Source organism: Tachypleus tridentatus, chromosome 9 (assembly GCF_004210375.1).
Source record: "Tachypleus tridentatus isolate NWPU-2018 chromosome 9, ASM421037v1, whole genome shotgun sequence".
NCBI lineage: Eukaryota > Metazoa > Arthropoda > Merostomata > Xiphosura > Limulidae > Tachypleus > Tachypleus tridentatus.
In genome coordinates, this window is record NC_134833.1 from 126441314 (window position 1) to 126454258 (window position 12945).

General features: G+C 33.6%; 1 protein-coding gene across 1 annotated transcript in view; it reads left to right on the top strand.

The window, feature by feature from the left end:
- Positions 1-9066: 9066 nt before the first annotated feature.
- LOC143226309 (uncharacterized) overlaps positions 9067-12945 on the top strand; it is a 32014-nt gene continuing 28135 nt past the window's right edge. Inside the window, exon 1 of the mRNA XM_076457100.1 lies at positions 9067-9270. The gene's annotated coding sequence lies outside the window, so the exon portion shown is untranslated. The remainder of the gene's footprint in view (positions 9271-12945) is intronic.

The window sequence follows — 12945 nt, forward strand, 5'->3', positions numbered from 1 at the left end:
CTTACCATTAAGCCACCGGGATGTGTGAATATATAACCAGAGAAAGAGTTTAAAAATAAAACCAAGCAGGATAATTCAGTCCTGGTCAACACGTGCAAAACATGTAAATATCGTTTTCTGTTTCTTCTTCTATTTGTTTTAGAGTAAAGTCAAATTCGGTTATCTTCCGCAAGAAATCTAATCTGTATTTTAACATTTTAAGTCTGCAAAGCCCCCCACATCTAATGGCACAGCGGTATGTCTGCGGACTCACACCGCTAAAAACCGGGTTTTGATAATCACGGTTGGAAGAGCACGTTGTGTAGTTTTGTGCTTAATTTCAAACAAACAAGTCTGCAAAGCTACCGCTGACCCATAGGGTGACATTTTTCGTTTGTGTTGAATATCTGACTCAGATATTAAGCTATATTGATGTACTATCTGGTGTAACAGCTACTCTATACGGAAGTTATGTAAATTTGTAATTAATGAAAGATTATCTTAGGGCATGAAAAAGTTGTTTGATTATATGTTATTATATAAACATAAAAACGCCCATAAAGCTACAAGACTCAAAATATGAAACCGAAAATTTGCGAATATCTCCGTATGGACAAAACAAATAAATTTGGTGAAGATCCATCAACAGGGAGAGAAGCAGTGGTAAAAAAAGCAAAAAAAAATGCACAAAAGACGCAAAACGCATGGACCTAATAAACCTTTATAACAATTTTGGTCAAGATCCATCTACACCTTGAGAAGTAGTTATATGGATATACAGCAGACGGTTTTATTGTATTATACAGATTTACAAAAAAGAACATCCTAAACAGTGGGTTTGCTAAAAACTAATCTTGTTAGTATAACATTACTACTAGAAGCAATTTTCTTATCCTTGGCTATTTTCACTTTCCTGAATATTGTTACATGTTTTAGTTCGTTGAATTTTAAAATTTGTTTCGGCATTTGTAAATTTCGTGCAAAAAAACACAGAAAATTGTTTCCAGAGTGACTCTTGTTCTTAAGTAATTCCAATTAATTTTGTGATATTCTCAGGTGCACTGATTAATATAACAGGTGTAACAGATTTACAGTTAAAGGTTTATTTTAATACCTACGCTTCTTTCAGTATAGATTTTTCTTTTTTTCATGTGATGTATATTCTTGACTTTGTATTGCAAAGTTACCCCTGTTCTTGAAAGTAAGAATCAACAATATTTGTTTAAAAAAAAGCGCTAGAACATTGTTGAAACTTCAAGTTGAGATGCAACTATGATATTCTATAGTGTAAATAGTTTTTGTACATATGTTTGACTTGTTTGAAATTTATTATCTTAAAACAAGTAGATTATGTGCTGTCCGTTTATTGTTTACACTTATCGCTGACAAGTCACAAACACATAAGCCCATATACACAAAACCCTGACAATGAAAAGATAACTTAAGTGAGCAAATAAAACAATACATTTATTTACAATTGTGCAAATAAATCATATATATAATGACTGCTTATCCACTGTATCTAGTTGCCGGGGTAAAGAAATGTTTTTTTGCAGAATATTCCCACACAACAACAATAATGAAATACAACACTATCAAGTTAAACCAGGACTTTTATATGGTACCAAACAATCCTTAGATTACCTCTGTTGAATATCGTTCAAAATAAATATTTTCAATAAATATAGCCCCATCTCGTAAAACTCTACAAGTCTCTTTAGCATTCTTTGAAATGAAATTACTCAGACACAGAATTAATTGGTATAGTTTTTTTTACGGAAAAGTAGTGTTGTAAGTAATATTTTCCTAAGATAGTGTAGGTATCTTTAAACTTTCGTAAATTCAGATAACAAACAAGACGTAAACTACATGCATAATGCTGTAAACCACATATTTAATCTTGTAATTTGTTTATTTGCTAAAGAGGGAGTACTGATTGTCATGATTATAATGTATTAAGCAAAATTACACATCCTCAGTGACGGGAAATTTTTAACTTATCTATCAATTTAAGTTATTTCATGAACTCTAAAAGGGTTAATTGTACTGCACTCTGAACTACTTATACCGTTCATCGTGTAAAGTAATCGTTGATCATTTCAGTCATAACAGTTGCTTAACATGTGATAAATTTACATTTTCATTCTTTAAGCTACATCACATTTTGAAATGTGAATAATAGTGTGATTAATTCCTGACAATTTAGTGTTGAATATCCTGCTTGCGAAATAAAATTTGGCTTCAACATTTTCAGGCCTGTTTTCCCGTCATTTCAAAAGTGAATATTGGGCTTCGTCTGCGTGCGCGAATTTTCAAGCGCAGTGCACGAAGCGGTTGCTGTAAACAGGTTTATAATTTATATTAGATGATTGAGGGATTTTGTGAAATATTTAGAACAAAAATTATTTTAAATACAACTGAATAATTCAATTAGCAGAACAGCAGTGAGCCAGTCAATTTTGAGTTGATATAGTGCCACTTGTTCTGTAAAATGTCAAATGGAGAATTCAGCGTGTGAATGCCGAGTAGCTGTTGATCGAGTTAATGTTTCTGTAATTTAATTAGCTTTTCAGTTAGTAGGGTGCTTGTCAGAGTGAAGGATTCAGATCAATGTGAAATACTGCGTATATTTAGTTAGTTTGTTTTGGAATTTCGCACAAAGCTTGAGGGCTATCTGTGCAGCCGTTAAAGCTAGTCATCACCACCCACCGTAACCAATGAATTATTTCACGTTAGTCCTAGTTAGTTGATTGATTAGTCATTAAAGTAAATTTATTTCTACGTTAGTCCTAGTGCCATTTAGATATATGCTATTAAAAACATCATTTATAAACCTTCGCCTACAAAAATAACTGCGGAGAAGTGATATTATCATTAAAATTTAGCAAACGTTAAGAAAAAAAATAAGCTAATTAATTATTATCACTTCGACTGCACTTGGTCTTACTTTCACTAAAAATCTAAAAGAACCAGTTCAGTGAAAGAATAACACTACAAATATAACAACAGTGTGAAACTTTAGAAAAGCAATTCGAATATATCCGAATTAAGGTATATTGCTTGCAGGTACGCAAGAGATTCGAAGGGGTTTTGCTAAGCCCTTTATTTTTGTAAAGTAAATTATATATATTTGTACAGTTATAGTGCAGCTTCTCATGTATTTAACATTTTATACACTACATTTTTCTGATGAAGAATTGGCATTTTTTTGGCCTTAAATAGTTATATGCAAGGGCTTACGTTGAAACTTTACAATTGTAATCACAAAGCCATATTATTACAGTAGATGTCTGTGACTTCTTGGCGTAACTTCAATAATAAACAAATAGCAACACAGTGCTCTTCTTTTGAAATAACATGTTAAAACAATTCAAACGTATACAGTACTGTATAAAAGTGTTAAGACAAAGTCAAAATAAGATTTCAGGCTACTTTTAAAGAAGAATGGAAAGTAAATCACAAATGAAACATCAAAATTCTATTAATCTTCATCTTTAGTGCAACAGAAACTCATTGAAAGTGCTTGAGCTCAGCAAACAGTTGATATTTTGTATGTTCCACTTTTGGTTTCATAGGACAGTCTTTCAATCATTGTTGCAATATATTTTATCAAAGTGTTCTTTTAGATTTTAATCCAAATGTCTCTAATACACTCCTATAAAGTTTCTTTGGAAGTAACTTTTGATTTGTAATGTTTTTTATCTATCTAATCTCAGATCTGCTCAATTGGGGGTAACCATTGTATCATTTGAATTACTCCAGCAGCTTCTTTCTAAATAATTTTTGCATAGGTTGGATACGTGTTTGCGGTCATTACATTATTGATAGTAGAATCCTTTACCAATAATATGCAAACCACTGAGTATATCATGATGGATCGGTATCTGATGATACTTGCAATGATCTATTATTCCACCCATTTTGCAAATACTCAGTTACCTCAGCAGATACACATCCACATACCATCATACTGCCTCCCCAGAGTTTCATGGTAGGTACTATATACATTGAGGTAAGTATCTTTCACCTTTCTTCTACCAGACATACAACTTATGCTTTGAACCAAATATTTCAAACTTTGACTCATCGCCCTTTTTAATTCTGCAATACTTTAATGGACATAATCCCCTCTGAGATGGTGTTGACAGTGATGGGAGGGGCCGTTCCGTAGAGTGTATGCTTTTTGATTACAACTTTTCGATACTGGTTCTTATACTTATTTTTATGCACCTAGTCAGTCCTTTACTGCCATTGACTTCTCTATCTGTTCCCCTTCACTTTTCTTGGAGGGTTGGTCAATGGTGCAATGATCAATTTCCTATCACTTTAAGGGAGATCTGCCATGATCGATGCCACCTAACCCATATACTTCGGTGGCAGTTGGATCAAGTCAACTAGCCGTCTTTCACTGCTATTTTGATCTTGCCATAAGTGGTCTGTCTACCATCGATAGATGACTGAGTGGCAGTGGTAACTGACTGTATTGTCCAGGCAGCTGCTCATTCCATTCCTAAGACCTCGACACGTTTTTCACAGTATCTACGGCCATGTTGGATTCCTGTCTGCCAAAAACGAACCTGGAACACAGGTTTCCCACTTCTTCGAACCACTTTGCTTTCAGCGGGTCCATGCCAGTGCATGGCAGACTAGACATCAAAACCAAAAGGAATCTTGTATTAGGTTCATTTGTAGCATCTTTTCTTTCACCAGTTCCAAAATCCGATTGAACAAGATTCGGGAGGTCTGTGGGAAGTCTACTTCCCATCCCCTCTCAATTTTGCTCTCCAATGGCCAGAAAGTTGCTGATGTCCAGAGCATGAACGATACTATCGGCGAAAGCTTTTCTCGTCTTTCTTCCACCGCCTTCTTTGCCAACAAGTCTCGGGCAGAGTGATCACGTTTTTCTTTTCGAGAGGCCCAGCATGGCTAGGTGGTCAGGGCACTCGATTCGTAATTTGAGGGTTGCGGGTTCAAATCTCCGTCATACCAAACATGTTCACCCTTTCATCTGGTCTTACGAAGATTTAAATGGCCCGTAATTCAGCAAAACAAGAAAAGGACTTTAAGGGGATCGTAATCAATGGCAAGTCAAAGACTGACTTTGATTAAAACTTGACCTTAAATACTGACATTTCAGATTCAGCTGCAAGGTTGACCAAGTTCTAATTGTTCAGAGGTCAAACCAAGAGTTTATAATAAAGAGGATCATAACAGGTAATAACAACCAAGAACTATGAAATCGTATATTGGTCAAATGACACATCTACAGGCTTAAAATGTGCTCGTGCTCAACTTCATCCATAAAACATGTGTGTATAAAACTTGGGGACTTTTTAACCTCCTTGGATTTCATACATAGAACATGTGTGTATAAAACTTGGGGATTTCCTAACCTCCTTGGATTTCTACTAAACTGGCTACCTTGTGTCCACATTGTCACAGACAATTAAAGAATCCACTTCACACTCTCTAACCTATTCTCATGTCTTTCCTATTATCTGGTTGTTATTTAGAAAGTAATGGGAGGGGAGGGTACAATAGGTTCCAAGGCAGGTGACGCTAATTTAAACTTTAACTGTTAGCCTTTAATTTTTAAATGATTTTCCTAAGGGTTTTCTTTCATTTACAAAACGTGTAGCAGTTTTGTAGCAAATTACAAGGTTTCACTTTCTCACTTATATTTGCAGCTTACAGTTTTACGATTCAAAACTGCATCTTGTAATGACACAATGTCACAAAAATTCAATAGAGGTGCTTGTTGAAACTATTTCTTTCTAAATGCCTAAAAATATTCCTATCACAATGGAATAAAACACAAGGTAAACCATATGTATGCATATATTTGTTGTGAAATCTAAGAAATCATCTGTAAATTTCATGTACTACTGATAACTTCATCTATTCGTTAATATTTCAACTTGATGAAGTTTTAATAGTCCTATATTACATTTAATGTTTATGAAAATATTATTGAAGAATTAGTTTTTCATTCAAAGATAAATCTGGATTCTTTCGTAGATAGTAGATCCAAGATATTTCCAAGGAAAATCAATGAAAAACCTAATGAATACTAAATGGTATGCTATGCAGATTTCTCACAGCTCAACCAGACTGTTGGAATAACTTCTTGACACATCGGATGACGTTCTGAATCAGAAAATTTACCAAGTTTCAATTCTGAAAGCAATAGGTCACAATGCTATCTCAGTTACTAACTTTTCAATTTCATGGTTGCCATAAGTGTTGATAATTGAGTGATAAAATTCTACAATACATTGTATATATACTGCATCTCAATACCACTTGATAGTTTGGAAGGAATAGAACATCTTTCCCCTTCAGTTCATGATCGCGCAGATCAATGACTGCCCTAACATTTGCAAAGTTTAATTCATACATTCAATAAGAGGTTACCACATGATGACTCAGAAAGTGAGAAATGTCACTTCCTTTGAATGTGTAACAAATAGACATTATTTATTCGACCAGCAAAAGATTTTACAGTTGGTGATCCTTTCAACAAATATATGCTATGTTACTGCAATATCGGACAGTATAGACATTATCTACTTTATAGACAAAGCAATATGGACGGTATTTTTTTTTGGGGCAGGGCACTTACTCATGCTAAAACTGTATAGATACTAGATAAATTTTGAAAAAAAATTCTATTTAACTAAAGCGGAGAGAAAACATGGTATGCCAAAATATTAATTCCGCAACAGATATTTTCTGTTAAACCTATATTCCGTACCTACATAATTGTAGAAACGTTTATTTAAACAAGAGATCAAGACACACGGTAATGTGTCTTGCGACCAAAAAAACCTGCTGCAGGACATGCTGTGTGTTATTAACAGGATTAATTTCCCACCTTCTGTAGCTCGGATTGTGGAAATCTAAGGTATCTTATAGTTTCGATGGATGCGTGCAACTTGACTCTGACTTCATACACCATATTTCAAGGTGATCCACTAAGAAAGTTTTAGATATAACGTCCGCAGTTTTGATTGCGTTTACTTCTTTTTTTAATTCGCACCACAAGTACGGAACTCTATTTGATAAACCGTAATCTGAGGGTCGCGGGTTCGCATCCCGGTCGCGCCAAACATGCTCGCCCTTTCAGCCGTGGGGGCGTCATAATGTGATGGTCAATCCCACTATTCGTTGGTAAAAGAGTAGCCCAAGAGTTGGCGGTGAGTAGTGATGACTACCTGCCTTCCCTCTAGTCTTACACTGCTAAATTAGGGACGGCTAGCGCAGATAACCCTTGAGTAGCTTTGCGGGAAATTCAAAACAAACAAACAAACTATTTGATAAAAAAAAACACAGAACAATTTAACTTTTATGTTTTGTTTTGTTTATAATTTGATACATTAATATATCTTTTTAAACCTGCAATTAAGAATCTCATTTGGTGTAAGTATAAGTCACATGCGTAAAGTTATTTGACAAAACCGCTCAAACATGGCGAAAAGTTTTGCGCACCCCTATCCAAAACGTCACGTGAGCTGTCGGTCTAACATTTTCACTGCAGCTTCACTTAAGAGTTTATGGACACTTTTTCGCTTTTGTTATATGGATTAATTGTTTGTTTTGAATTTCGCGCAAAGCTACTCGAGTGCTATCTGCGCTAGCCGTCCCTAATTTAACAGTGTAAGACTAGAGGGAAGGCAGCTGGTCATCACCACCAACCGCCAACTCTTCGGCTGCTCTTTTACTAACAAATAGTGGAATTGACTGTCACATTGTAATGCCCCACAGCTGAAAGGGCGAGCATGTTTGGTGCGACTGGGATTCGAACTCGCGACCCTCAGATTATGAGTCGAACGCTTTAGCCCATCTGGCCATGTCGGGCCAACTTTGAAGAAAGATATTAGTACTGTTTTAGAGAGGAAAACAAGCATCACATATATTAAAAAAAAATTGATTGTTTGTGTAGAGTAAAGGTCTGTTCTGAATAATAGGACTGTAATCTTGAAGCTAATGTTGTTCACTGTTGAGCTTAACATTTTACTTTTTGTGGTTTGTTGGTGTATATTGACAAAAAACAACTAAAGTGTAGAGAAAGGTGCAGCTAAAAAAAGAATTGAATATGCGACTTTAAAGAATGAAATCAAAATTGGAGGCCAAACTAGTTGCTACATTTATAGCATTGATAAGACTTTTACAGCAAATATTCATTCAGTAGTTAGCTGGACCTCGTATTTTATTTTCCCCGCCATAACGCCCCAGGTATTTTTGACTAGATATTTGTCTAATTAAGCGACAATGAACAGAAATAAGTAGTATGCTTCTCATGCCAGAACACTGGTACTTTATGATTAGTTCTTATACGAATAAAATCTTGATCTTTTGACTAACAAGAGATAAAATTTGCCCGTACTCACAAAAACTATCGTCTTTGCAGTAATACAGAGTTAATAAACGGATGCACATTAACTGTATGTTTGTTTGTTTGTTTTGGAATTTCGCACAAAGCTACTCGAGGGATATCTGTGCTAGCCGCCCCTAATTTAGCAGTGTAAGACTAGAGGGAAGGCAGCTAGTCATCACCACCCACCGCCAACTCTTGGGCTACTCTTTTACCAACGAATAGTGGGATTGACCGTCACATTATACACCCCCACGGCTGGGAGGGCGAGCATGTTTAGCGCGACGCGAGCGCGAACCCGCGACCCTCGAACTACGAGTCGCACGCCTTACGCGCTTGGCCATGCTAGGCCTGATTAACTGTAATGGTTAATGGTTGTTCCTTTAGTGTGTGTTTGTGTGTGTTTTTCTTATAGCAAAACCATAACAGGCCATCTACTGTGTCCACTGAGGGAAATCGAGTCCCTGATTTTAACGTCGTAAATTCAAAGAATTACCGTTGTCCCAGCGTGATACAACTCCCTTTAGCACTGATAGCAAAATAATAATCTAAACTTAATATAATGCATAATATTTTGTTACTGAAAAGTTCTAACCACAGAATTCAATACTTTATTGACATTTATGATATTTTCTTAATGCTTATTTTCTCAATGAATGTGAAAAACACTATTTATTTAAATTGTAAGACTTGTCTTATCTTTATTTGCTATAAGATGGCGCTTTATGATTGAAAGGTTTGGGGCATCTTTGGATATAAGGTTCTTTTAATTTTGTTATATTGTGTGGGGTGTAGTACGGGTTTTGTTTTCTGAGAGACGTGCGTATTTAGACTTAGGATTTTGCTGAATTTCTAATATCGATAATAAAAACTAACACCCTCCCACCAAAAAAAGGCAAAGATAAAAAAGCACAAAGGTAAGATAAGGTAGTTTTGTTTATTTCTAAGTATTTTAATTCATTTTAAGGTTATGAAACAATGATGATGATAGTGAATATTGATACTATTACTACTAACTTGGATAGAACTATAAATGTTATAGCTGTGATTATTTGGGAGAGTGGTCTTCTACCAGGTATTGCAGATGACATTAAACTTTTGGACATTTCTAACTGTATAGAAATTGTTGTATCAAGCAATAAGTTTGAGAAATATTTGAGAATTGACTTTTACAAGTGCAACTGTAAATTAGTGAATTTGGGTAACTGTAATTTAGATGACACCTTTAATATTGTAACAGTTTCTGTTGTTAGTTTTTGGTATTATTGTTGAGAAAATTATTTATAGCTTAGACCGCATTATAATAAAAGTGTTTTATAACTTCAACTGTGATGTACAAGCTCCAACTCACAAATAAAAATTACCTACTTATTTGCAATATCAACATTGTTGAAGAATGAATTTAAAAGTTTTTTTTTAACAGGCTTCCTAACTAACTTTGAGTAAGTTGCTAACTAATTAATAACACTTCAGCTATGTTTTTCTTTAGTACCACATTGAGCTTGCTCTCATAATTCAATTTGTATTTCATAGATTTTTGCCTCAATTAATATTTGTTGTTATTATTTAAAAACTTTTTTTTGGGGGGAGGGAGTCTTCAGTTTTGCTCCCATAATCCTTTTACACATCTCCAGTAGTTTCTTCAGTTGTGTTTTAAATCAGATTTATTTCTGTTTTTAATTCTAATTTGAATCTTACATCTGTTTTATTTTTGTTCTAAATTATTATTTAAATCTTGTATCCTTCTTTCATATTTTTGTCCTAATATCTTAACTGAATCTTTCATCTCTCCTTTAAATTCTCTCCTAAGTTCCTCTCTATTACTTCTTTATTTCTCTTTAAGTTTCTGTTGTTTTTTCTTTTAAGTATCTGTCTATTTCTCCCTGTACTACTTTTATTTGTCTGTAAATTCCTTCCTGGCTTTCCTCATGTTTTTTGTAAATTTTCTGTTTTTTGTTTTGACCTTATTTTAATGTTTTGTCTTTTTTTTTCTGCTTGTTCTTTTCACCGTTTTATCACTTCCAACTATTTTTTTATATTGTTTTAAGTATATTATCATTTTTAGTTTAATATAGATTGTGTTTTGCTTTTCATCAAAATAATTCCATTTCTGGTGTGTGTGTGCTGTAATGGCTTCTGTTGTTAGGCAAGATTTTTTGATTATGTGGCAAATATAATGTAAAGCTCAACCTACTTGAAGAAAGCAAAAGTGAATTATTCCTTTCCTCTGCCTGTAATGTACAAATTCTATGAGCTATGAGTTAAGTCACAAGTAAAACTAAAATCACTTTCAAACTCTCCTTTTTTAAACACAACTTCAAGATTTACACCTCAATTGGCTTACCAACTAATTAACTCACCATATAAATAACTTGCTAACTACCTAACCATATAAAACAGTAGTGTTTTTTCTCAAGTACCTTGAAAATTTCAGATATCATGCCAGATTTAAGCACACCGAAAATATTTAGTCATCCCATATCATTAACTAATAGGAAAACATTATCCAGCAAACAATACAGAGCATTGTAATTACATTTTAAAAATATATAGCAATACAAATTGGTACCCTCTCATAATTATCTGAATAATAATAAAATGACATAGAAGTAAAGCTTAGAATTTTAGAGACATGTTGGTTACATATTAAAAGAGGAAAGAGGTAGCATCTTTTCCATACAAATAGTTAGACTTTACTTAGAAACTTTATACAATACAGCAGAGCTTTGCTCTTATCTAAGAAATGGTGTTGACTTATTTCAAGTTATTGGAAAGGGTTTTGAAAAAGTTTACTATGATTGTTCTTTGATGGAAGGGTTATATTTTGAGGCTAGTGTAAGCATACATTTTCATGAGAAAATAAGGGTAAAAGGTGTACTTATTGAAGTTTATAAGATTATGTGGAAGTTTGATAGCATTAAAGTTCCTGTTTTTTATTATTATACTCTAAAGATAATATTTTGAGTTTTAACAATAAGAACTGGAAAAGAGAGGCTAGGTTCCATTTTAGAGTTTTATTTCTCTAACCACTGACAGAACAATCTGTTACTGGAAATAATGGCAGTCATCACTTTACAGGAGTTTATTGGTGCTACTATAGTGTGTAGGTTATAGAGTTATTCACACTATATAATTTTATGAAATTATTCTTAAGTAAAATTTCTTGAAACTTAAATATAATCATTATAAAAATAAATTTTGACCAAGGTAATTTTTTATAGCATTGCACTATTTGGTTTATAAACTAGTTAGAGAAGTGAGTGATCTGCCTGTAAACAGTTTTTGTTTTTATGCTATCTGGAAGTGCAGAACTAGAAGAGATGATATTTGTTATAAACATTACTTGTATATTTGTTTATCGTTTAAACAACTTCAAACTTTTGAGTCAGTTTGTGGAATTTTGTTAAAAGAGGTGGTATGTCCAGTCTGAAATCTTCAAAGCTAGTTTATGTTAATTTGTAGAGATATGTTTGGCTATATACAGGGTGTCCCAAAATAATGTTTACACTCTTTGGATCATTATAACTTGCCTTGTTTATTGATTTTAACAATGAAACAAGATACATATGATAGCCAAAGGATTTATTTAAAGATTTAATACTGAAATCAAGAGAAAAAATAACAAATAAAATTCTTCCCAAGGAAAACTCTCCTTGGTTGAAATTGTAAAATGTCACAATTTGCTTGCTTCACTTCAGGTGTTCAAACTGAAATCTGTTCTGCTCCAGACACATCTCATAACGGGAAGAAATGGAAGTGCTTGATTGTAAGCTGATTATCTGCCATCCTTGGACACAAGTCAAATCTGAAACAAAAGAAATGGTTTATTAGCTATACACAGTCAAATAGTGTAAACGTTATTTTGGAACACTCTGTATATATTTATGTTATAGGTTTTGAGGTCCACACAGCCTTGCTGTTTTTTTTCTTTTATCCACTTGGTTACTATTAGTCTTGCATACCTCAGTGTAAGATAAACAATCGGTGAAGTGAACTGATGTGAAAATAATTAGATAATGCTTCTGCTTTGGGCAAAGGATATATAACCAGTTAAAATACTTCATTCTTAGAATCATCCTTGATTTTCAAGTCCCACAAATGAGTGTGACCAACTGTAACATTTTGTATTTAATATCAAATATAACAGTTAAATCTGTTAACCATAAACTGATGCAGTTAGGTTACTGAAATATGTATCTTATTTAAGTGCTGGATAAATATAAATATTGTTTAGAGGGAGAAAAATATAAGTGTGATAATTTATGAAAGTCTCAAGTCTTCAAGTGGAATGTTTGAAAGTAGTAAAAAGATCAGATGTTTTGGAATTTATTTCCAGAAATTTTGAGCTCAGGATTAAGGAGTTGATTTTTATTACCTTTGTAACTTTGATAAGACCTTATGTGGAATATTGGCTTCAGTTTTGGTTGTATTATTGCAGAAAATATATACTGATTTTCATTGAAAGATTTAGGGAGACCAAACTGATTCTTGTTTTCATAAGCAGTGTAAAGAAACTCAAAGATATGAATTTTATATAAAATATAGAAGAAGAGGCGATCTGAAATGGGCATATGGACAATGTCTGACCAGGT